General features: G+C 44.7%; 1 protein-coding gene across 2 annotated transcripts in view; it reads left to right on the top strand.

Annotated features, from left to right (window-relative positions):
- SOCS5 (suppressor of cytokine signaling 5) overlaps positions 1 to 26,986 on the top strand; it is a 79,148-nt gene that overhangs the window by 35,645 nt on the left and 16,517 nt on the right. Inside the window, exons 4-5 of one of the 2 annotated variants that reach the window (XR_013230962.1) lie at positions 14,742 to 15,709; positions 16,742 to 18,608. The gene's annotated coding sequence lies outside the window, so the exon portion shown is untranslated. Of the gene's footprint in view, positions 1 to 14,741; positions 15,710 to 16,741; positions 18,609 to 26,986 lie in introns of those variants that run through there. The other variant, XR_013230961.1, reaches the window with a different exon arrangement.

Raw genomic sequence — 26,986 nt, 5'->3', positions numbered from 1 at the left:
TGGCTATATCATGGTTAGTGTATTCATCTAAGACTGAGAAGAGTTCAATTTAAATCCTCACTCAACCATGAACTTTGTTAGATAACGTTCAGCCAGTCACATTCTCTCAGCTTTTACCCTGATATTTTCTTGGCTCCTTACCATATTTCAGAAATGAATGTTTTTAATGTACTAAACTGAAGGTCAGAGTAGATAGTAATCTGAGAGCAATTGTGAGGGGTTGACTTAAAATCTTTTCCAGAATAATATACTGTATACCATTTTGGTATAATAAGCTTTTTCCATTTCTGGTCTTCACTTACAGCTTAAAGTGGTTTGGGTTGTGGGGAACAATCATGGGTAGACAGTTTCAAGGCAAACTACCTGATCCAACTCTGTATCTTGGTAATATGATCTAACAATTAGTGGGGGGGGGGGAGAGGAGGAAAAGAAACTGACTTTTAGTGCAGACATGGCCTCAATTTAGGCAATTAAAAACCGAAATCTAAAGTATGTATTTCCTAAAGCTCTAAAACATGGATGATTACAGCTAAACAGATCTGGGTCTCATCATGCCTTGGGGGTTGGCGAATTTACCCAATTGCTATTAGGCTTTCTCCTTTCCTCTCTACATCTTTCCTCTCTATAACTATCACCCTCAAAAGAAATACATTTTAACACTTGGCCATAGGAGAGTCAGATTTCTCCTTTTGTAGTCTGGCCACTCAAAGGACCTCTTTTCATGAACTCAATGAACATAGTTTCCCTGGTACCTACCTCCATTCCTGCTGAGCAGGATGACCCCATTGTAGTAACCAAGTCTGTATATTCTTGGGGAAAGGTCTACATTTTTCTTCCCCCCCACCCTTAACATTATTCTTGTTTGCATTAACTAAGGGCACACTTGCATATGGATAATACCCAAATGGCAGTAATTGAATTTAAATTAGTCTTTCCAAAATAGAAAACAATGGAAAATAAATGCAGTCCACTTTACATAAACTTAAAAATCATCCCTGGACTAGGAAGTCCAAGAAACAAAAATAATCAAGTTACCAAATTTCAGTTTGTCCTAGTTTTTTTGGGAGATGGGCAGAATTTTCTGAGTTAGTCTCTTCACGCTTGTGATCTCTGATTAAGGGATGGGGAACAAAATAGCTATTTTCTATCTCCTCAGCAACTCTGAAGACTGACTTCAAAAATGCCTGTTCTAAAGAATTAAAAAAAAAACCCAATGTAAAAGGCCTGCTAAAATTTGTGACCTACAAACTGAGCTAGACAAGGTGATGTCATGAGTGAGGCACTGAGAGATGATAATGATGACTGTTCATCAATAGGCCCTCATGGCCTTCACCCCTGAATTCATTCAGAGTGGCTCTTGGAGGGGGAGGGGACTCGTTACTAACCAGGAGTCTGTAGGCATGTCTATAGAACACATGTTTTGGGACCTAACCATACAATATATGGACCAGTAGCCCATTGATTACATGAATGTATGGATTTCTAGATTTGTGTTTACACATCCCAGTCCTTAGCACAGTACTGGAGCAAGAGATGAAGGTCCTCCCAAACCGGTACACAATCCTGATTATTCTACAAAAACTCCAGTAATATACAGTGCAATCCTATGTAGATTTACTCCAGTCTAAGCATGCCGGTTTCAATATGCGTAGACTGGAGTAACTTAGACTACATTGCAAATGACTTGCTGAAGTAGAGTTAAAAGATTCTTTAGACTAACCACATGCTTTTGTTGTTTCTACACAGCAGTTCTTCAGTGTGCTCAGTTTCATAAAGGGGTTGCTTTCATCTTTGGTCCTCTCCTTTTCTCCCCCCACCCCTAGCCTTAAACAAAGATTGCAATGTTCCTTCAAAGTTGAACATGAACTCACATCTGGAAACACTTAACTGCTGTAAAAAAATCTCTTTTAGGCAGTAACACTGAAAATCTGCTCAGTGCTTAAAATGAAAGCTAATAAACTGAGATTTCCAGTTAGCCTTCAGTCTCAAGGAGTGGAGCTGGGAGCCAAGAGATTTCTCAGGAGGTGGGCACAAAAGTCTGCCTTGCGAGCCAAACCAGTCCAAGCAACTTCCCCAGGAGACTAATAACTTATTCTTGATTAAAACTAAATGTCTGGGAATCAGTTTCTTCTTGTCTTTATGGAAGGCAAGGAATGCATTGTCTTAAACTAAGTTTAGAAATGTGTGCATCAGGGAGATCATCTGTACATGGTTCTTTTTTGCTTCAGGATCAGCTTCTACCCTTGCCAACGCAATCTTGTGGCCTGATTTCAGCAAGGCAAAAGCTCTCTTATAGGGAGCTTTGCAACCCCCATTGTGTTGTTTAAGTTGTGCACAGCTACTCTGCATGGATAGCAGCCCAGTTTAAATGAGATGCTGTTTGGCTACAGTGCCCCATGGGCTCAGCGTTTCGCTTGGCTAGTCTTTCATTTAAATCTCATGTTTCTTTCTCTAAGGTCAGCCCCACTTAAGAGCATAAAGGAAGTCCTGTTGGGTCAGACTGGTGGTCCATCTAGTTCCAGTTTCCCATCTCATACAGTAGCCAACTAGTTACTCTGGAACCAACCTTCCCCTGATATTGCCTCCTGGCCCTGAGATTCAGAGGTTGACTGCCTCCAAAAGTTCCCTTTCCCTATCAAACCAATCATGCCAATTTGTTGAGTAGCTAAAAGTTTAGGAGACTGAGATTCATGTCCTTACTCATCCAGGAACTTGTGAACATTGACTGTACCATTCAATTTGTTAAAAGGTACAAACGGCCCTGATCTGGATAGCCCAGTCTACCCTGATCTCAGAAGCTAAGCGGTATGGGTCCTGGTCCCTATTTGAATGGGAGACCACCACCAAAGAATACCAACATCACTACCCAGGGGAAGGCAATGGCAAAACACCTCGGACTGTCTTTTGCCTTGAAAACTCTGCAGGGTCATCATAATTCAGCTGTGACATGATGCCCATCCACCCACCCAACCCAAAAATAGGCTAGGAAAAGTAATTTTTCTTTCTGAGACCGAGAATGTTTGACCAGTCTGCAGCTTCCTGAATACTTAATTTTGCGCATATAAAAAATTGAGAAACTTCTGAATGTTGATTGAAAAGGCCATCCCCTTCAGTATCCCTTTGCTGTGCCAGGTTGCTCTTCAGAGGCTGAGATGTTGGAGGAAGGGAACAAGCAGCAATGACCAGGCAGCTGGTTCAGTTGCAAGAATAACAGAGCGCCATGGTGAAATAAAATAGTCTGAAATAGCTAATCAAGTTTTATTGGGTTTAAGGACTGGGCAAGTGTAAGAGGGGAAGGAATGCTCTAAAGTTCCTCTGGGACTATTTACACCTTAAATTAACTCTTGGATTGATTACTTTAATGCACTCTGTCTGCTTTTGAAAAGAGTTCAGAAGCTGCAACTAATGGAAATGCAGCAATGTGCCTAATGACAGGTATTGGGCAGAAACACCCTGTTATGCTGATGACTGCCAACCATTTGGCCAGCCTCTGCTTCGGTACCTTTAACTTGATCTGTGGATGCCAGCTGATGTTGAGATCCATATTGCTGAATTGCATCCGTGGCTAATTCTGCGGATCAGACAGAATCAAAGGTGTAGGAAGAGGCCAAGCTGACTCCTGACCTGTTAGAACACAGATATATTCATCCCTTTGCATATTCTGTTAGCTGTTAGGAATAAGACTTGGCGCTAATAATGTAAGCTTGTGTCTAATGTTCAGGTAGTAAATGAATTCCCCTGCTTTGATTTGAGGTGCTAAAGAGTACTCCATTGCTTGTTGAGGATAGTGTACTCCTCAAAGGAGGTGGCAGCCATCACAGATTCTCCTAAATGGTCCTCAGTAGAGCAGGGTGGTTTGCAAGGTAGTAAGTGCTCCCTTGGGTTTCCTAAAATCAGGCCATTGTAAAGCTAACACCAGACCTTGATGTTATTACAGAAACAGAATGGTAACCGATGAAGCTCTTGCAGAATTTGAGTTATATATTCCTGGCAATTGCTCATTACCTGTCTGACTGCCACATTCTGAACCAGGGGTAGTCAAACTGCGGCCCTCAAGATGTCCATGGACTACAATTCCCAGGAGCCCCCTGCCAGCGAATGCTGGCAGGGGGCTCCTGGGAATTGTAGTTCATGGACATCTGGAGGGCCGCAGTTTGACTACCCCTGTTCTGAACCAAATGAAACTTCTGGATGGCATTCAGAAGAAGCCCCATGTAGAGCATATTAGAGGTGTGAGCTGTTCTCACCATCAGATTTCTATTACTTCCTTTTTACATCTATCTGCTTACCCTTCCTACCTTTAACAGATCTTGTATCTACAAATATTCAAGATTGATGCCAAACAACCTTTGCCATAATGAAAGCATTTATTTTCAGTGACTGAATTCTACTGGGACAGATCTGTGGGACTGATCTGTAATCCATTTTGCCAAGTCGTTCAATACACCTGTCTTTTTTGTGACATGGCTTAGGCTTGGAATCTTTGTGTCTAAAATGTATACTCCATTGTTCAGGGAAAGCGCACCAGGTAGCTCACAAGCGAACTTGATTTAAATTCTACTTAAGGTGAACCCAAAATATCAGTAAGCAAGAATAGTTGGTAAACCCACCCATAAACCCTTTGATAGTTCTCAAAACACAACAATTAAGCATGGCTGCTAAATGACTGAAGGGAAGAAAACGTTTAGCCTGCTAAAGCTGATAAAAAGTGAGATCTGTTGGCAAATATACAACTGGAGAACAAGAGTGGACCACACTGTGCTCCCACAAACCATCCTTCTCATTTCCACGTGCATTTGAAATGGGTCTTCATTGCTGGCCTTGAAAAATGTGAGGACACGATTCACAAAGGAAAAATCTATGACTGAATAAAAATTACTCTTCCAAATCGTAGGCCTGGTGTGGATACATCTAAAAGAACTTGCCTGTGTGGGTTTGCAAGTACCAGCCGCTTTGCAGTTTAGATGAGATATGCAAGTCCCAAGCTGCATGGGTGACTTCTTCTGTTTTGCCAACATCTCATTTGAATCAGGCCTTAATAAGCCATTCTTTCCAAACTGAAGGATTAGACTGGGGCTATTTTTCTTTCAAAATGTTGTCAACAGTTAGTAAATTCCAGACCGTCTCCTTTTCTTCCACTTGTACAGACCACTCAAAGGATATGAACAGAATGGCTTTAATAGCATCCAGTTACATAGAACAATTTTGGGTATTTTTAGTATTATTCTTTAATTTGAGAAGTCATTTGAGGTTATGATGTAAGTTAGAAACATTGAGATTTTCCCACCATGCATAGAAATACACACCAGGAGGGCCATGACCAGAAATGTAATGCAGAAGGGCAAGCAGTGTTTGCATCTAGAGCAGAGGTAGTCAACCTGTGGTCCTCCAGATATTCATGGACTACAATTCCCATGAGCCCCTGCCAGCAAACGCTGTCACTGGGTAAGGCACTGGCAAACCACCCCGTATTGAGTCTGCCAAGAAAACGCTAGAGGGCTTCACCCCAAGGGTCAGACATGACTCGGTGCTTGCACAGGGGATACCTTTACCTTTACCTTTTATTGAATAGTGGGTTCAATAAGGTGCTGAGTTGTTTGTATGCCAAAACATCAGCTCTTTATTGATTACACAACTGAACTAAGCCAACAGCCCACCACTCAAACTTATATACAGAGGTTACTGCCCAAGCTGGTGATTGGCTCTACATGGAGACTCCTGATTGGGTAATTATAGCAACCAATAGCAAACTAGATTCTGCAAGCTAGCCAATGGTAACACATTCCTGTAACAATGGTTACACATTCCTGTTGCTAGTTGTAGGATCCAAGCTTTGGATCTCTGTTGTACCACATATACAAGAGTGATATGATGACCCATATTCTTCTGGAGTGACTTTTGTATACCAATCCTAGGAGGTATTACATTTTACCATGTCTGCATGTTCATACAGACATATATTCCAGTGGTTTAATTACCTTTTTACTTTCTGACAGGGATCCAAAAAGAACTCTAGCAGCTGCAATTTTATTTTTTACTCCTTTTGTATACTGGGTGATAAGTGATTAACAACAACTATCCACTGTTCAAGATCATTATATCATTGAGCTTTTATTGGATAAAAGGAAAGGAGAAACAAAAATCCAATTTTTTAAAGGATGATATTTATATGTTTACAGACATTGTCAATGCATCCTTTATAATAATTTGCACTATTATTGTGGGGATTAAATTTTATTGACATAATATTAAAGTTAAATATTAATTCCTCAATTAGTTGAAAATTGTAATAATACTGTTGAATATAAATTGTGTGTGTGTTAAGTGCCATCTAGTTGTTTTGCAATATATGATGACCCGAAGAATGAATGACCGCCAAATGTCTTATCATTAACACCGTCCAAAGACAGCTAGTCCAAGAGGGCCAGTATAGACTCAAAAACATAAAAAAATTAACCCTTCCTGCTCAGAGCTTGCAAACTGAGAGTCGTGGCTTCCTTAATTGAGTAATTCCATCACATGTGGGGCCTTCCTCTTTTCCTGCTGCCTTCAACTTTTCCCAGCATGTGGCTTTACCAGTAAGTCTTATCTTTTCTTAATGTGACCAAAGTACAATAGCCTCAGTTTAGTCATTTTAGCTTCTAGGATGAATCCAGGCTTGATTTGATCTAGAATCCATTTATTTGTCCATTTTGACAATCCATGATATTCATTAAATTCTCCTCCAACACGGAACTTCAAATTTATCAACTTTCCTCCTGTTGGCTTTTTTCATTGTTCAACTTTCACGCCCATACATAGTAGCAGGGAATACTCTAATATGAGTTATCTTGGTGACCAGAAACCGATCCTTACACTTTGATTGATTGGTTAATTTGATTTATAAACCACTCCTCTCTGTAAAGCAGGAGCAGGGCAGTGTACAGTGTAATGAATTCTCAATATATCTTTATACCGTTCCGCAGAAGCGGTATAATTAAAACAGTAAGGGATGTGGGGGAGGGCTTGATCCGGGATGGGGGGGCCAACAATTGGCTGCTTGCTCCCGGACTGATGAGGGGCCCCTTGCCCCCCCCAACCTGCCTGGCTGCCCCTCTCTCTCTTTCTCCCTTGCTTTAGGATGCTTTTGGCTGATCCTGCGTTGAGCAGGGGGTTGGACTAGATGGCCTGTATGGCCCCTTCCATCTCTATGATTCTATGATTCTCTCTGCCTGCCTTCCTTCCTTCCCTCCCTCCCTCAAGCCCCGAGGGAGGGAGGGAGGGGCCTCCCGCGCCCACCCACTGCTCGCTATTGCCTGCTGTATTTTCCATACAGCGGGCTTAATTTCTGGTAGTTCCATTAAAACAATAAATATTGTAAACCCTTTGTCCAATCTCTTGGGCCTAGGTTTTGCATCTATCTCTTAGGCCACCATCAGTGATGGAATTGTCTGGATAGGGAGAGGGGGAGGCCTCTTTGATTTTATTTGCCTGCTCTAGCCTCAACCATACGCCTGATGAAATTGTACCATTTTGCAGGCCCTGCAGGACTTTGGTAGTTCCATCGGAGCCCAGATTTCTGCAGGCAGCATATTCCACCAGGTTGGGGCCAGGGCCGAGAATCTTTTCTAGGTTCTTCATGGCTGCTGCTCCCAATCTCCGTTTCCCACTGATTTCGTGCTATAGACAATAAATAAATAATAAATAAAAAATTGCTGTGGTCCTATTATGATTAAGAAAAAGCAAATTATTAATAATTGCTAGGAAAACCTTTCCCCCCATTTCTGCATCCCACTGGTGGAACATTTAGGTAGGAACCTGAGAACCTCAAGTGGTGCACAGGGATACAAAGAGACAATCCCTTAGATATGGGAACCTTAGGCTGCAGTTTCCTAACGTTTTTGATGATTCTTGGATGGTGTTCACTACATTTATTGGAGCTTCCATTTCTCTTGCCACATGGTTGCTTTATTATCCCAGACAGAGACTCCCTTGTCATCTCTTCTGTTATCCAGCTTGTAGGCTTATTGGGCCAGTACTGTTTAAATCAGTGGCATTGATGAGCTGAACTCCTGAATGCAATTCTGTACTTGCTTGAATCAACAGAGCTAAGGAAAGGATGGTATATCTTAAATAATTAAGTGTGAGGAAGAACTAAATGGTTTTCTCCTTGCTGCAAAAGAAATGAACAGATCAGATACTATTATGTGTGGCAGGAACCCTTGCAAAAAGTCTGCCCCAAAAGACTTAAAAAAAAATTCTGCATGTGGAGCTGGTTTTGGCATGGAAAAGCCAACATAGTATTTTTGATTCTGCATGGCATTTCCTCCTCATAGCAGCCACTGCAATATTTTAGTGCAATAGTCATGAAAACATCTGTTTTTGCATACATAAACGCTAGCGTTATCTCTTCTCCTGTGCCACCATACACCAATGGAGGAAATAGACAGCCTCTAGTCCCTCTTCCCCCAATGGGAGCTTGAGGCGCCCCTTGTTTTGTGCAGACCCTCCCACCTTTGCTAGGACAACATTACAGCAGCTGAAATTAATTTATTCATCCCCCTCAGAGGCATTTGCAAGCATTTCAATCAACTCTCTACAAGGAACAGCAAACCTCTGAGGGGGTAAGGTTGTAATGTTTTCAAAAGGTGGTGTGCCCACATGGAAATTTCTTGTTGAGGTCTCCATGTCCATGAACTACAATTCCATTAGCACGTGCCAGAATGGCAGTCATGTGATATTGCAGCTGACCATGGCCTGCCAATGAGCATCTAGCTCAATGGAGAAATAGCCCCCCCACCATCACTATTTGCCGTCCTAAGTCCATCTTTCAAATGCATAATCCTTGCAGAAAAAGATGACTGTTTTTAAAAATTACAATTTAAAAGGGTCAGTGTGCTGACTTTAGTGAAACCCTTTACATGCCTAATAGCCCATTATATGTATGTATTCTGCAGTATAAGGCTAGTTTCAGTGGTAATTGTACCTCTAAAGCTCAAGGATGTAATTGCATCAGAGCATCACATACACTTAGGAAGATACATGGAGCTTCTAGCAGCCTTCCCTATTCATTTTAATGGAGGGGTAGACTTTTCCCACAAATATTTCACAAGGACGGGGGTGGGGTGTGCGGGGCTGCCCTGGCATAACGCACGCACACATGCTTTGCGGTGGGGCCAGCAGGGTAAGCAGCAGCAGCCAGTGGGGGGGGGAGATGGGGAGGGACTGGGGAGAGTGCGGGGCGGGCCCCCTCCACATGCTTTGGCAGGGGCTGGGTTATGCCCCTGCCAGCTCCGTGGCTCCGCGGAGCCCGCAGGGGCATGCAGTGTCCCTACAGGGACACCGTAGGTCGGGGTCAGGTGGGCCAAAAGGCTCGTGCTGGCAATTATGCACAGTGCTGGCCCACCGCAGCCCCTGCAGGCACCCACAGCATCCAGGAAGCTGCGGAAGTTCCCGCGTTTCTATAATGTGGGCCTTCCATGGCCCTGGGCCAGGCTGGGCCCTGGATGGCGGTGACATTGGGCATAATCGGGGATTTCCCCCCAAACCCTGTCTCTACCACTTCGGGCATTCTGGTCCGTGCATAATGGGTCAAGGGAAGGGAGCTTCCAGCTTCACTGAAATGAATACAGAAAGTACTTTAAAGGAAAAATCTTCATATGAACAATAGAGCCCCTGAGAAAGATGGGGGCAATGAGCACCTGAAAGATCACTGGATGGTGAGGAGGACATTGTGGATATATCCTCAGATAAACTGCATGGAGTGACCAGCATGGCAGGTGACTTGGCTTTCTTTCTTCTTCAGTTTGCAAACACACTTTTATTTTGGTATAAATATTTTGCAGGCACATATGGCTAAATACACTCTTACAGCCATGTATGTTTGAACAAGATGATCTTTGAAAGTCAGCTTGTTTACCCCAAATGAGCAGATCAGATCCCATATCCAGTTAACTGGCCATTTCCTTTCTTCTTGTAGATTCTCTGACTCTGCTTACTAGGTACCCTGCAGCTACCCTGGGTATTACGCCCCACTGGAAGGTGTGTGACAAATTACCATTTGTGCTGCTGGTGGTCTAAATATGTTTATTTGTCAGCAGCGTATACAAGTATGTTGAGTCCCACCCTAGTTCAACGCCATGAATAAAAAAGGAACACTTTCATTTATTATCAGGAGTCCATTAATTTGAAACATGCTTTGGGTATGGTCCAGAACCAGTTTTCAGGCTTTCTGTCCAAACCTACCATTCCTATATGGACAGAGAAAAATTAAGACTTCAGCAGCTGGGTTTGTGGGGTGTCTTGTTTCATTTTTCTTGGATGGCTGTTAAATTAGAATGTGGAAGCAGAACTGCCTACTTTACAGATGTGTCTTAAGGGCTGCATGTCGTCTAACTGCATTTACTATGACAAAGTCCTCAGTTTGCATATGGGCATCTGATCTCTGCCAGCTGCTTGCAGACTTTGTCCCAGGCAGGTCTGTGTAAAGTACCACTGCGATCACAGCCTTGCTGTACTCTATGCTGTGCAATACTTTGAATGTTCACACCTACATTGGTTGCATTTCCTCCTGACAGATGCTCATGCAATCACCTCCTAGAAAGCTTCCAACAAAAGAGACTCCACCACCCTCCAAGGCAGCGCGTTCCATCTATGAACAGCCCTCGCTGTCAGAAAACTTTTCTCTAATATTGAAGTGGAACTTCCTTTCCCATAATTTGAACCCATGACTCCTAGTCCTTGTCTCTAAAGCTGCAGGACACAACTTGTTAGCATGGGGGTAATTAACAAGCACACAATCTATACTTGAGCTAAGGCAACTTGGGTCTTACTCTTCCACAATCCAAAGCTACAACTTTCCGGCTTTCCCACCTCACTAAAAACAAAACTTTGTAATAGCCTCTTTTAACAAGACTATATTCAATCCCATTGGGAGAGCCTTCCTTCCCCTTTCTTCACACACCATCTTGAATACTATGTCCATGCTAAATGGAAGCCTGCAAGCTCTAAGATCCCCTTGTTCGTTCCCTTCCCTTCCAGTGGGTTTCTTTAAATTACAGAGGAAAACCTGAAATATCCTGCTTAGTTCCATTTTCTTTAGAAAAAGGCTGTGTGAGAGAGAGGGAAAGTGCTCATCAAGTTCTAAATTTACCTCCCTGGAAGACCCATTGATTAAAATAGCATCCCAGTCAAGATCTCACTGTATAGCCTCAGCACTTGGCTGCCCTTCTGGTAAACTTGGAGAAGAACTGTTTTCCATCTTATGAAATGAAGGACACTAGAGGATTGTCATCTAATAAGAATGTACATTGTTCAAAGAGTCTCTAAACAAGGCTTGCTCTGAAGTGATTGACAGTGAAAATCTGGGTAGATGCAGAGATCATCTTTTTTTGGTTAAATGTGGCCTGAAGGAATCAAATGAACAAGAGGAAGGGGGTGAGGTGACTGAAAACCTTGGCACCAAACCCACGTTGCTTATTTATGAGAAACAGTGAGTTATCTTCCTGAAGACTGATTTCTCGGAATTAAACCCACAAACTTTCAAGGGGGCAGATTTTAATGGGATACACATATGGATAGCTTGGGTTGGTTTTTTTTTTATTTAATTGGATTAGCGGTTAGATCTTGGTCCTTGTTATTGTGTGAAATGGAAGCTCACAAAATTATCCATGCAGCAGCTTTCCCTGCTATTTGTTTAGCATGTGGTGGTAAGAAGAGCAAAAGGTATACAGGGATAGACACTCAAAGGGAGTCATTGGCTTCCAGCTCAAAGAATTAATGGCGAGGTGGGGACAAGTGAGTGTGGGGGAGGTGAACTTGGAGAGCAGCATTGCACCTGGAAAGCTCTCCGGAGTTGGTGGTAAACCTTTTCACCTCAGTCAGTCTTTTAGGATACATTTAGAATCGGAGGGCACGCTTCTCTTTGGTCAAGATCAATAACTAGCAGCAGAGGGCAGAGTACAAGTGCAGTTCTCACCCCACATAAGTAGGCTTGAGGATTTTATGACTGGTGTGTGTTTGTGTGTGTGTTGGCAGTGGTGCGCCACTGAGGGTTCTTTATATGTCCATGTTTTATGTCCAGCTAGGACTGACCTGGCATAATCATCCCAGTCTACTATAGGCTTTTTATTGTGAATTTGACTGGCGTCAACAGACCCTGTCATAAGAGATGGAGTAGATTTTACATATGGCCTGCTATTTAAATTGACTGGTTTTTATCATCGGTATGGGATGCTGGGGAATCATAAAGCAGTGATCTCATTAAAATGACTCCATAAGAACTCTATAAGAACTGATTAGCAGAGAATGTTTTAGTAGAGAATTCAGCAGCTGGCAGGTAAACCTGAATCCTCTGGCTGCTTCAAGTGATATTTTAAACAGTTTCTGGGGCTAGTGATCACCCAGAAGTGACATCACGGGTCCTACATTCATCATGGGTCCTCTTCCGCTACCTCTTCTGCTACCTAGCACAGAACACCTAGCTACAGTGATCCATATGATGGTCATTTCTAGGCTTGACTTCTGTAATTTACTCTACATGGTCTTGCCCTTATCCTTGACCTGGACATTGCAACTAGTTCAGAATGCTGCTGCCCAGGTCCTCATGGGACCTCCCTGGAGGGTCCATATTCAAGCTATTCCTCGGCAGCTGCACTGACTTCTAGTTGAATTCCTGATTGAGTTTAAAGTATTGGTTCTTACCTTTAAAGCCATTCTCAATCTGGGCCTGCTGTACGTAAGGGACTGCTTCTATGCCTATGTTCCCTATAGAACGTTGCACTCAGCCAATACCAGGCTAGTGGTCCCTGGCCCCAGGAAAGAACGTCTGGCCTCAACCATGGCCAGGACATATTTTTAGTCCTTGCCCCTATCTGCTGGAATGAGCTCCCAGAGGAGACCTGGGCCCTGTTGGAATTGGCACAATTCCACAGGGCCTGCAAAACGGAGCTCTTCAACCAGGCTTTTCATAGAATCATAGAGTTGGAAGGGACCATACAGGCCATCTAGTCCAACCCCCTGCTCAACGCAGGATCAGCCCTAAGCATCCTAAAGCATCCAAGAAAAGTGTGTATCCAGCCTTTGCTTGAAGACTGCCAATGATTGGGGCCAATGATATAACATCAAATTGCCACTGATGTACACCACCCTGAGCCTGCACAGGAGAGCAGTATACAAATTAAATAAACAATAATAATAATTTTTCAGTTTTATCATTAGTATTATGGTTTTATAATGAGACAAGGATTTGAATGCCACATCAATGGCAGAGAATGCTGTATATAAATATTACATAAATAAAAGTTGTGGTCTTAGTTTAGTGACATCTTCTGCTCCCCAAATTTCACTGGGCCATGGAACCAAGTCTGAAAACTCTTCATGATTATTGAATTCTAACTACAATTACGGTGGCCAATCTTTGCAACATGTAAACTCAAAATTACGATTGTGTCACTGCAGTCTAAATACTGTTCCCTATCTTCCACTCAGCAATTCTGTGTGATTTTTGCCTTCACCTCAAGTCAACAAGTGGCTGACTTGTTCAGATCTGTTCTATTAAATGGTCAGGCTTATTGGCTCTCCTGCCCCTAATCAGCAACACCATGTTTTAACTGCCTAGTAAGATTATCAATGTCAGCCTAAATAGTTTTTGTACCTAGGTAGTGTTACCCAAATTGCTTGGACACGTGTCCTAAATCACGTATCTTTGAGCTTGTGGGGAATATTAGCTCAAATGCTGCGAGAGGGGGGTAACTTAGCGTTATCGGATCGTTACCTTTGTATACGAGGGTTTATTACACCTGTAGGAACTCAAGGCAAACACAGATTTAAATGGTAAAATATTAATATAAGCTTTTATTGAAAGGAAAATAACAAAAAGACACACAAATAGCTAACACACATACAAGCAGTCATATAGAGAAGGGGGAGGAAGAGTGGAAGGCTTGATAGTTACCTGTCCAAGGAGTGGTGGGTCAGAGGAAGAAGCACGAACCAGCGTGGGAGGTCCCGGGTTGGAAGACACTCCGAGTGGCTGTGTGAAGCCACAGTTTTTATAGGATTTTGGGAAGGGGGCTATGTGACAAGGCTCAGGTAAGCATGTGCTGGAAGTTTCCAGGGTCCCCAGAGATTAGGACAATACCTGGCCAAGTGGGGGGTGATGGCCATAAATGGATTTGGATAAAGGTATTAATGGCTCTGAGGAAGAGAGCCATCAGGTCTAGCTGGCAGGGTGTGGGGAGGAAATATCCCCTGGCAGAGGGGCCAAGTGTGAAAAATGTTGCAAGACAAAGGCTTTTCCTAGGAGCCCTTAGGCAAACAGGAGGAAGCCAGTCCACTCACTTAGAAATACAATGGGGGGGGGATGAGCTGATGCAAGCTTGAGTCCAGAGGCACCTCTGGGTCAGGCAAAGGCTGTCATTCCAAACCTAAGGCAGAGAGCAAGATTTCTAAGATGGAGTCTGGCCTGGCTTGGCTGACCCTAGCAGTGTCATGGCTTTAGCTTAAGCCTAGACTATTGTGGGGTGCCATTGGTTATAGAAGACAGTGTGCCAAGGCATAAGGCAGGGATCCTGCCATGCGTAACAGTAGAGGACTTAAGGGGATGTAGCTGTCAGTCATAGAATGATGGTGAGCCTACTTGTGCTATCTTGTAGCCTAGAGGTGCCCATAGGAAAGCAAGAGAACAACCACCATTTTTGGTAGTTGACGTGCTAGTATAGCACCTTCTTTTTCTTCTAATCATAATTTCTCTTCTTTCATAGGCTCAACAGTCTCTCAAGAAGTCTCATGACAGCAAGTGAAATGACATGTCCCCCAAGGTTCTTGTCACCGGTCCAAATTACACAGACACACACTGACATTCTAGCCTGGGAGGCAAAGGTCAAAAAACAAGTAGGCAGTTGTAAGTTCCTGGTTTTTTCCCCCTTCTGGCCAGCTGGCAACCTTATGTAAATAGGCCATTGACGAACTAAAGATTCCCCAAAAGTTCTGGCATTTGCTGCCAGTTTTATCATATTTGCTTCCACGTCCTTCTGCTAGTACATGGAGTTGTATAGAACCTGCTTTCCTGTTGTTGATAAAGGAGACATTGTCTTTGACCACAGGAAAAAAAAATTATTATGTGGAGAATCATGAGACTGCACATACAAAAGCTGTGCGGGCTTTGGGATGGAAAGGAATTGGATGAGACTGAGTGAAAAAGTTGGTTGGATTCAACCCATGAAGTCCTGGGTTGAAGAAAGATTTTGAACAGACTGTCTGCATGGTTTAACCCTGAGCAAAAGGCTGGTTGTGTGTGTGTGAATAGGATCAAGGTTGTCATCTTCTCTAGAGTTGTTGGAAAGTATGTTTTGAACAAAACTGCCATTTCAAATTCTTCTTCCGCACCAGACTGCGAGCTGCACCAACTCTTCAGTTCCTTCAACAGTGATCTTTTCATGCTGCCGGTGTTTTGAAAGGCCAAGAGCTCTTGAAATACTTGCCTCTTTTCCTTCTCCATCTGACCTAATTTCCTCTCCACTTGGCTGGCAGACTCAACAAAGAGGAAGAGTCATTTCCTCTCCAGTCACTTATGGCTGCATTTCGTTTCATCACTGAAAGCCGTCTTGTGATGGAAAACGGCGGAAAATTTTTCACTTGGAATTTTCCACCACCAAGGCAAACTCCCTGTGAGCTTATGCCAAGGCAGGTGTTGCATCAGACTCTTTGCTGTATCCCGAGTGCTAGTAAGGTATGAGGTGGAATTATATTTGTTTCATCAGGTGCTAAATCTGAGGTGGCCCAGGCCCATGAGGCCTGGCCAAGTGCTCTGCTGGATGTTTCAACTGGCTGTCTGATATCCTTGATCCCAGATGCAGCACTGGCCACTGGTCTATATGCTAACTATGCTGCACAACATTTACAATCTGAATTTTTTTTTTTTTGCGAATCTGCTGTTCTCTTTCATAACACGAAATCCCTCTGTCTTTCACGTTTGCACTTGCATTCTTTCTTCAAAACTGTGGGAGGTTTGTTGCATTAGATGATATTCAAAGTACAAGTGGAAGAAATTCAAGAAAGAGCCAGAATTGAAATATAGATAACTGAAGCAGGAATGGACAAAACTGTGCAGGATGTTGAGAGAATCCAAAGGATTTAAAGATGGGATCTTGGTCAGCATCAAGCAAGAGACCTGATATTACTGCTCAGTCAGAACAGCTCTATCAGGGGGGTCAGGGAAGAGCCTTCTGGAGCTACCCTGAATGTTTGGAGGCTGTAACTGAAACCCCCACCCCCTCAGGCCCCAAGAGAGGCGGGAATGCCAAACTTCCCATTAAAGTCAAGGGCACCATTGACTTTAATGGGCGCCAAAACTGAATTGGTCTGAATCATGCCCCTGGTGCACAAGCCTAGTTTCAATAGTTATTGATCAAGAATGTTAATTTTTATATCTTGAAGGAGATATAGTAGTAGTACTAGAAGAAGAGAGGTTTCTAGATCCTGATCTTCTGTACCTTAAGGAGTCTCAAAGCGGCTTATGGTCTCCCTCCCTTCGATTGTTTCTGAATTAGGATGCATTTCTGTATTTGGCATCTCCAAATTAGACACCTATAATCCCCGCTTTAAAAAAGTGAAACCGGTTTTCTGGGGATTCCTTTGCTATTTTTTCTTTATTACTGTAACATTTGGCATTGCTATAGCCTTGCAGAGTGCTTCAAGTGCTTCACATATGTTATTTTGTTCTAACTCCTTGCAAGAATCCCATGTGATCCCTGTATTGCAGATGGAAACCTGTGTCTGAGACAGAGTGGTTTGCCTAAGGCTACCTGGTGAGTTTATGGCTAAAACGTCACAGGCTTCTTATTTGTCGCATCGTCTCATACCTGCTGTGCCACACTAGCTCTCTGCTTATGCTTTCTTTCTCAGGAAGGGGCCATGGTCCAGTGACTGGACATTTATACAAAAAGCTGAAAACAATATGACTGTGCCCTTTACACCCATGATTCATGACAGCAGTGAAAGGAGAAAGTCCCCAAATTAAATAGAAGCAGCCACATGACAGCATGTTTGTTCTGAGTGCAACGCGTAGCATCCCCAGAGTTCTTCTCTTTAATCCAAAGAAAACATAGACTGTTTTTTCTCTGTGTTGCAAAGGAAACTGCAGGGTGGCTGGTGGTGGGACAACTATCCAGATGCTGCCCACAACTGTTACGGGAAAGGCAGAGCTAAGCATCATTTTCAAAGTGGCAAGAGGTGGCTCACCCACTTGCACCATCATCCCTTGGGCCATTAACAGGCTTCCCCCCTATCCCTACAGTCATGCTGTAGTGTTTTAGTGAGTTGGGAGGAGGAGGGTCTTCAGGATCACTTGAGGTCCCTGCCTAATCACTACCCCTTCTAAGATTCTGCACAGGCTTGATGGAGCAGGGGGAAAGACTGCAACAGCACTGTAAATTGGACAACAACTGGCTGCACGGACTAAGGTCCTCCACCTCCAGGTTTGTGCTGGCGTTCTCCTGTAATTACAACTGATTTCCACATTACAGAGATCTGTCCCCCTGAAGGAAATGACAGCTTTGGAGGGTATACACCATAACCTCCCATCCCTGCCTGGCCCCCTTCCCTCCCCAAACACCTCCTTCCCAGGATCCACCCTCCCAAATCTCCAAGAATTTCCCAACTCCAAGTTGGCAGCCCATGTGTAGATGTCACTCCTCCCCATTCTCCAGCCTTTTGATGCTGCCACCACCATGACCGGGAAAAGGGGGGGGGGATGTTTTTGCACCCCTGTCTGGATGCAGCTTCCAAACACATTTGCTGGGCTCCTTTCTTGCTGCACTGCTGAGCCCCACAAATAAGTGTGGCCTCTATGGCTTCTTCATCTGCATGTCTAACAAGATAGTGACTCATCTTTGTCCTTTTAATTGTGTGCTCTTGCCTGGAATTGTGTGTTTGATCCTTCTAGAAATGACACTTTGACAGGTCTCTCAAAGTTCCCTAATTAAAGACACTGCAGAAATAAAAGTTGCACTGTGTTTGTTTAAATCATCCACATGTGTTTAGGTTCCTAGACTTGCCTGAGTTTGATTTTAATGTTACTTTTGGCAGGACAAACAGTCCTCACGCTAAGGTTGTTAGAACTGCCAGCCTGGGGAGTTTTAAAATAACTCTTGACAAAGGCTTGAACTGGCTATTGAGGCCTGATGGAATCAAGCAACACAGCTGTAAACGAATCCTTATAGCTTTCTGTGTTGTTGTGTGCCACAATCTTAATGAGGCTTGCCCTAGCAAAATTTTACAAATAGCAACAAAATGGGGTCTGAAGATGTGTGTGAGAGACAGACTCCCATGAAGTGGTTTGTTCATACCCAGGGGAGCAATACCATGGAAGGCAGGCATGAGACTGCACAGGGTGGTTCTGTCTTGCACTGAACCGCTTTGTGTGTTGATGGTGGGACCTGCAATCTCCCCCCTCCCCCAGTGGCTACACAGGTAGAATCTGGATTGGCTGCACCATGTGTTGTGTTGTCAGCTCTGTCCAGAAATACCTGGAGATTTTGGGTGTGGGGATTGTGTAGAGCGTGGGGATGCCACCCTCTGGGTGAGCCCTAGGGATCCCCTGGAATTACAGCTCAACTCTAGACTACAGAGATCAGTTCCCCTGGAGAAAATGGATCCTGTGAAGGGTGAACTGCATGGCATTGTACCCCAGTAAGATTCCTGTCCTCCACAGGCTCCATTCCCAAATGTCCATGAGTTTCCTAACCTAGAGCTGGCAACCCTACCCTCCATCTCCTCTTGGTGGCCCAAGGTGACCTGGCAACCTTAGGAGGGTTTGTGGAAAGGAGGGGCTTCCACAGGCTGCAATGCCATGCAGTCCACCCTCCAGAGCAGCCATTTTCTCTAGAGAAACCGATCTTTGTAGTCTGGAGATCAGTTATGCTTCTGGGGAATCTCCAGGCCCCACTTGGAGGTTGCAAACCCAAACCATGTGGTTTATGAGCCTTGCATGTGGAGAATAAGTGCACCCATGCCCCAGAATTGGTCCATGCAGAAATATTCTGATGGGAGAAACACTCCTAGCAGTCTTTGTTGTCCCATGTGTCTGTCAGCTGCACTGTAACACCCCCCCCCCCAAAAAAAATTCTAGTTTCAGAATACATCATGCTGGGAAAGGACCGCAGTTATTGGGGAAATGTGGACACTGTAGGTAAACTGAAGAGAATGAGTAATTTCAGTTTGGAATCAGCTTTGTATCTCTACTCTAGACAAAATGAAATGTCCTGAGGAGCTGAGAGTTTAGCATAACGTTGCCAGCTCTGGGCTGAAATATGCCTTAAAAATGGGGGGGGGGGGAATCCTGAGGAGGGTGGGGCTTGGGGAGGGAAAGGACCTTCGTGGATGTAATGTCATATAGACCACCCTTTGAAGCGGGCATTTTCTCCAGGGAACAGCTTTCTATCTCCGAAAGCTCCCGCAGGGCCCTCTGCTCTTCTGGGAGCTCATTTCTAGCCACCCCCTGAAGGCTAGCAACCCTAGTTTGGCAGCTCTTGTTGTACGTAAAAGAGCACTGCTTTTGCAAAAACTTAAGTCACTGCCTAAAAACAGTTTAGTGCTGTGGAGACCAGAAGAGCCAAAATGTGCAGTCTCACCTTCACCCTCCCCATTTGCCATCTGGGTTTGGCCATATGTGGTGATTTGTTTCGCTAAAACTTGCTTTCTCTCCAGTGGGAACCTAAAACATCTTGCAACATTTTCCTTCCACTTTTCATTTAATCCTCATAACAAAAAACCCTCAAGGGAAGTTAGGCTAAGAGAGAGAGAGAGACGGACCCAAAGTGACATGGAAGTCAGCTTCTATAAATGAGGAATTCTAGTTGAACGCTTTACCCACTATACCCCACTGGTCTACAGTAACCAGGTGCCCATGGGTCACTGATGGGCGATGGGGGGGGGGGTCAGGTTGCCAGATCCAGGTTAGGAAACTCCTGAAGATTTGGAGATAGAGCATGGATAGGACAGGTACAATGCCCTAGAATTCACCCTCCAAAGATGCCATTTTCTGAAGGGGAAGTGATCGCTGTAGTCTAGAAGTGAGTTCCATTTCCAGAGGATCCCCAGGTCCAACCTGGAAATTGACATCTCTGCTTTAGCCCAACAGCACCTGGGGTATGAAAGACCACTTGTGACAGGGTGGGACAACCCCGATGTGCCCACTGCCCCACGAGTCCAGGAAACATTCCGCCTGCCTGTCCACATCACCAAGACTGTGCCATTCACTGGCATCTGGGCACAGTGCCCCTGCTCATCACCACAACATCCATGGAGTTTGTTGCTGGATGGGGGCACTCAGGTGGCTGTGGTGATAAGTAAGCAGAGAAGCCTGGAGTGCAGGTAAGATGGTGGCTCGAAGGAGCAGGTCGCAGCTGGGAAACATGGCAGCTGGGGAGGCTAAGCCCAGTGCTAGTAAAGCACAGCATTGGGACAGAGCTCTGGGTAGATCTCGGTGTCTGGAAATGGCCGTGATCCACAGGGGCTAGGTCTCAGGAGCCTTCAACCCTGGAAGGAGGACCTAGGGAGTGGGGAAGGGCATTTAAAACCAGCTGGCTGAGGTCTGGGAGGATTTGGGGCTGGCAAGTAGTTAGGTAACTTCCAGTGGTCCAGGGGGACTGAGCCAAGATGAAAGTCAGGGGTGGCCCCCATTCTGAGACCACAGCTATGGCATGCCAGAAAGCCCTTCTTTGTCCAGCTGAAGCATTCCCCCCCCCCCACCGCCAAGCAAGTTGGCAAAGAGCCAGCAGGTGCAGCACAATGCCACAGACCCTGACAGCTTGGCATCAGAACTGTCATTTTTATTGCGAGGACCTCCCGGCCGGCTAAAGAGCTCTGTTAATGGGCTGGCCAGCCCCCCGCTCGCCCCACTTGATCTGGCTGTATGCTGCGGCCCAAAGCCACCTTAAGCTGCCTGGCCAGGGGCGAGGGGAGGGGCCCTTTCAAGGCCCGTTCTTAGGAACGGGCTTTGAAGCTAGTTTTATATAAAAAGAAAAGGGAGGGAGAATATTTCCAATATCTGTAGACCATGACATATTTGGGGGAAATGAATGCCTTTCCCCTAAGCCAGGAATCTTTTAGCAGATAGGTTGAATGCCTGATTTCCCCCCCCCCCCTCAAAGCCAGTGCTGTGACTGAAGATGGGGGGAAAAGAGCTCTGTCTGAGTATCTTCCAATTAATGGTCTTATCAGGTCCCTGATGGCACGAAAGGACCTTGATAAAACATTGTATGCTGAGATTTGAGAAACAATAGCCCCAAAGCCATCAGTAATGGTGCAACACTTTGAATTTAAGTCTTGTGCCAGAGCACAAGGGCAACCATAGGTGTTTTTGTAATAACAGAAACTTTGCATCCTGTTCTTTATTTGGCACTGTTGTGGAAGACATGCCATGAGACCAGCTTGCATCAGAAGAAGAAGAGTTGGTTCTTATATGCCGCTTTTCTCTACCAGAAGGAGTCTCAAAGAGGCTTACAATCACCTTCCCATTCCTCTCCCCACAACAGATACCCTGTGAGGTGGGTGAGGCTGAGAGAGCCCTGATATCACTGCTCAGTCAGAACAGCTTTATCAGTGCCGTGGCGAGCCCAAGGTCACCCACCTGGCTGCATGTGGGTTTTAAAAACAGCCTATGCAATGGAATCCACAGACTAAGGGGCAAAAGACATCCCACTTTGTACCCAAAGCCTACCAGTCCTCAGAATGCACACACATTCCAAACCTAGAAGGACAGGGGCCATTCAGTCAGCCACTAGTGGGTTTGGAATGTGTGCTGATGCTGATGCCTTCTAATCTGGCGAGTTGAGTTTGATTCCATGCTCCCCGACCTGAAGATCCACCTGTGACACAAGAAGTGGACCTTGTACTCCAGCGGTCCCCAACCTTCTTGTAGTTGTGGACCGCCTCCGAGGGTGGGAGAGAGCCAGCGGCCCAGCCGCTGCAGCTGCACGTAAACGCGCACGTGCAGTTGCTGCGCATGTGCGTTTTTGCCACTAGGTGGCGCTAACGCGTGTGCGCAGAGCTGGCGTGCGTGCGCGTTTTCGCCAGCAGGGGCGCAAACACGCATGTGCAGCAGCTCCGCGCGTGTGCGTTTGCATCGCTGGTGTGCCGGCGGCTGTGCCTGCCTCTTCCCCCCCTCTCGCTGCGGCCCGGCACCATGGCCTTTGCAGCCCGGTGCCGGGCCGTGGACCGGGGGTTGAGGACCCCTGTTGTACTCTACCAGTTGCAACTGGCCGCTGTTACAGCATGACAAATTAAGACCTGGATAACTAGAGACCCAGTTTTTTTTAACATATTAAATGCCTGACTGGAAGGCTCCTGTTACGAGGAAATTAAACCATAATTATACTAAAATTGGAGAACTGAGTGTGGAGAATGGGATTGTTCTGCTAGGTATGAGTGATTTCACCCCAAGGCTAGGCCATGCTTCTTGAAGACTTGAAGCACATCACCCCAGGCATGACTAGAACGAAGGCAGTAACTCAGAATTACATGTGGTGGCCCAAAATGGATGCTGCTGTAGAGGACTCGGTGAAATCCTGCTGTTGAAATCCTTGTCAACACTAAGGGCCATTCCGCATGACTTAAGTATAGCAAAGTCTTACCTTTGGTAAACGCTACAAATTCAACATTCCGCATGACGTCGCACACAATCTGCAATACTCCTGCAACACTCCTGCAACACTCCTGCAAAAAGCGCTTTGTTTTAGTGCTTTTCGGGGAATCAGGAAAAGTGGATTCCCCCTGAAAAAATTGCTACGCTTCTGCGCACAAGCTGCAACAAACCAGCAAAAGACATGTGCGTTCTCAATGTAGCAGTAGAAACAAAGTCCCTCCCCCGCTCTTGCCCCGAACGTCCGGAGAAGTGATCACCATTTTTTCCCCTTAGACCTGTGAAAGCAATGAATGAGCGAGGCAAGTCCCTCCACAGAAGTGATTTAAAGTAAAACAAAGCTCCCTAAGTTCCCAAGCACAACACAGCCCCCTGTTCGGCACTGCCCGTAATTTCGGCCACAAATCACGCCCGTGGGGGGGGGGAGATTTTGTTTTCTACTTGAGGAGTGTGTAAACGATTAATTGCCAGCTCCTACGCCAGCAAAAAGGTCTTTCCAATGCAACAATTGAATGCATATTCGTTGCAACGGGTGTGATTGGTTTTTAAAAAAACAGTTCTTAAAGGGAAAAGGCTTTTCGGGAGCATGAACACAACAGCCCATTGGCTGTTCTGTTTCATTGACGGCCAGGGGCGGGAAGAAGCGCAGAAAAAAATTGCTTCCTTTGAGAGCCAGTTTGGTGTAGTGGTTAGGAGTGTGGACTTCTATTCTGGCATGCCAGGTTCGATTCTGCACTCCCCCACATGCAACCAGCTGGGTGACCTTGGGCTCGCCACGGCACTGATAAAATTGTTCTGACCGAGCAGTGATATCAGGGTTCTCTCAGCCTCACCCACCTCACAGGGTGTCTGTCTGTGGGGAGAGGAATGGGAAGGCGACTGTAAGCCGCTTAGAGCCTCCTTCGGGTAGGGAAAAGCGGCATATAAGAACCAACTCTTCTTCTTCTTCTTGTTGCGATTCCGGCGAGACCGAAAACATGGGGGGAATGAATGAAACGCTACTGGGACTTCTATATTCCACTAAAAATAAAGGTATGCGGAATGACAAAATTCCACTAATATAGCGTTTCTGCATTCTGTGAGCATTTGGCAACATTGGTCCTTGTGCGGAATGGCCCTAAGGGCTGCTCCATCTGATGCTACCTTATGTCCATGAGAATGGGCTGGTTATCGTTGGCTGTGGCTTAATATTGATTATATGGCTCATTTGTGGGGGTCATTCTATCAGCTTGAAATGGCTGAATGTCCTCAAAGTGACATATTCAGCTGTTATCAGTGAATTGCCCCATAAGTTAAGAAGCTACAGATTTCCACAAACTCTTGTAATAAACTGAATGCACACCCCTAAGAGTAACCTAAGGGTAATCTGCTTTGCAAAAGCTATACTAGGGGCAGAGTTAAAGAGTAAGCCTGCCCCTCCCCCTCCCCCATTTTTCTCTCCAGTCCAGGAAAAGCTTCTCTGGTTATATTTTTGCATGTCACACTGGCGATATGAAAAACATTAGATCAAGACTAGCAAAAAAGACGATCAGTCTCTTAAGTGTGGGTCAAGAGTTAATTATTTGAACCTTGACACGCTATGTGTGTTTTGCTTAGGGTGGCAGATTTTATTGAGCCTCTTCATTGAAGTCTCCAGCATTCCTGCATGCCTTCATTGCTCTTCAGCATTCCTGCCTCCAGGTGAAACTGTTTCTGTTGTCATTTCCCTCTGGATCTAACCAGCCGTGCCGTGTTCGGTGGAGCGAGGGCTGAGTGTCCCAGTTTAAAGGCTTTGCCGGCAACTCGGCCAGCCTGGGGGAAGCCCCTCATCCAGTAAGCAGCTGTCCCTTGCTCTCCTAGCAGGCGGTTGCTTTAGTCCCAGCGTGTCAGCGCATTGCTGTGTAACTCATTGTGACAGTCATCTAGCACACCAATGTGGCTGAGGGGCTGTGGGGGACTATCACGCTTTTTATTCCTCAGCTTCAAAGGCTATTTTATAACACCCTTGAAGAGATTAAAAGGGAAAAAAAAGAAGAAGTCTTAGGTTTTCCAATTCCATTTCAAAGGAAAAAAGGGTTAGTCTTGAGACTTCTTCAGTACAGGTTAACAAAATAATAATTAAATTCCTTTGTCATGATAAAGGATGTCACAATAAAGCATGAGATTCAGAATTTCAGCAAGTCATTTATATTAAGTACCACGTATCCTTCATTATAGCAGTATTTTATAGAATGTTTATGATTATGAAGATGACATGTACCCTAACAAAAATCCAATTTTTTGGAGTCCAATAGCAACTTTAAGATCAACAAGGATTTATACCGTTTATTTATTTAATAAATCTTGGCTGGTCTTAAAGGTGCTATTGGACTCCATTTTTGCTGTGCTACTTCAGACCAACACGGCTAGGATCCAATCCTCTGCCTATCTACTTAGCCCCATTGAACTCAGAGCAAAGCAAGAACAGAACTGGACGGCCGCTGTCATGTCTTTGTTTTTCTCCAAAGAAATGCTAGGAATTATAGGATTGAATTCATTTTGGGGACATCACTACTTCAGTTGGCCTCCTTCACCTATGAGGAAAGAATGAATAAATTAGCAGTCATAACTATGGTACTTACAATGTTGCAGTCTCAAAACTTGACATATGATGTTCATCTGTCAATCAAATTAGAAAGCAGCTGGATTCACATGGTGGCTGAGAGATGACCTGTCAATTCTTTCTATCTTGGTGGTTTGGTCAGTTTCTGTAGCTGCCTCGATGCAACTATAGTTTCCAGGGTTCCTTCCTTGGGAAGAGAGGGGTTGACTATAAAAGCAGTATAAATTCACACTACAGGTGCTCTTAAGGCATTTTGACACTAATTTTCTCATGTTTTCTTTTTAATATTTTGCTAATACACAGTGGTTCCCATACCACTGGTGTTCTGAAATCTTATCACAGTATGCTTTGCACCCAGATTTTTTTAAGAAGAAGAAAAGTTGGTTCTTATATGCCGCTTTTCCCTACCCAAAGGAGGTTCAACGCGGCTTACAGCCGCCTTCCCTTTCCTCTCCCCACAACAGGCACCCTGTGAGGTGGGTGAGGCAGAGAGAGCCCTGACATTACTGCTCAGTCAGAACAGCTTCATCAGTGCCATGGCGTGCCAAGGTCACCCAGCTGGCTGCATGTGGGGGAGTGGAGAATCGACGCTCAGCCAGACCCCTTTCAGTCTGGATAAAGGGTAAAACCTCCTTCTGCCTGCCCCACTGTCCTGGTCTGAATTAGGCGCCCACCTGACAGCTGTTTGCAGGGAATGAGCACATGAGGCTCTCTTATTTTGATTGGCTACTATTTGCACATTTAATTAATTGCAGCATGCAATTAACCAATTAAGGGATTACTTTTGCACATGAGCAAAAGTAATAGTTTTGATGCAAAAAAGCAAGCTTGCTTTGTTTTTGTCAGTGATGTATATGAAGTGCCCCAAGACATCAAGTAGAAGATCGAGATCATAGATAATTATAGTAGGTAGATAATTATATATAATTAATTGAAACAGCCATCTCAGTAGAGGCATTCCCTTCTGTGACACGAGGAGGAATACCTCTTCTCAGACCAAGTTTGATACATAAAGTTTTTATAAGGACTTAGCAATTTCCCCCCAGAAAAGTCTGCTGCCTGAAATCTAGTAGTCAATATGGCAGCATAATAATGCACAAATTCCAAATGATGCAACTGGATCAAGAACAAAGATTAATGTATCTACTGAGAAATCCTGTGCAGATCAATCTCTAAATAGTGTTGTTGAGCTGACATGTTTCAGCAAAAGTCTCCATGTCAAAATACTGTTTTCAGCCATATGTGTGTGACTCAAATGTGAGCGTAATTGGAGTCAGACCCTGTCCCAGAAGCACTTCTCTGTTCCCTGAGGGGAGAAGGTGGTGGTCTGGAAGAAGTGAAGTGGAATCTCGAATGTGTTCAGGTGCGCCTGTGTTAAGTAGGCTCTGAACAATTTGAAAAAATGTGTTGTTCTCTCCCTTGATACCCCTACTTCTTCAACTGATGGGTGTAATTCTATTGTCAGAGTCTTATTTTATTTTTATAGCTTAGTTTGGCAGCTTGATGAATTTTTTGGCAGTTCATCATGCATGAAGAATATACTTAAGTAGGAGAGGCCTGTGGACTCTTTCCCACTGTGTTGTTCAAGCAGCTTGGGTTGTATAGGTTGAAAGAAAGAATACCAAGAACAGGAGCTGATGCATGTGCAGAATTTATAACTGGATGGGGATACATTCTCTTAGGTGAACTGGCAAACAGAGCTAAGGTTAGTACCAATACCCAGAAATGGATCTGGAATTCAACTGAAAGTCAGGGGCTTTTTGCACGGCTTCAAAATAGCACAA

The sequence above is a fragment of the Paroedura picta genome, chromosome 1 (assembly GCF_049243985.1).
Source record: "Paroedura picta isolate Pp20150507F chromosome 1, Ppicta_v3.0, whole genome shotgun sequence".
Classification (NCBI taxonomy): Eukaryota; Metazoa; Chordata; class Lepidosauria; order Squamata; family Gekkonidae; genus Paroedura; species Paroedura picta.
Note: the sequence above shows the minus strand (reverse complement) of the source record. Positions and strands in the feature narration are given on the sequence as shown.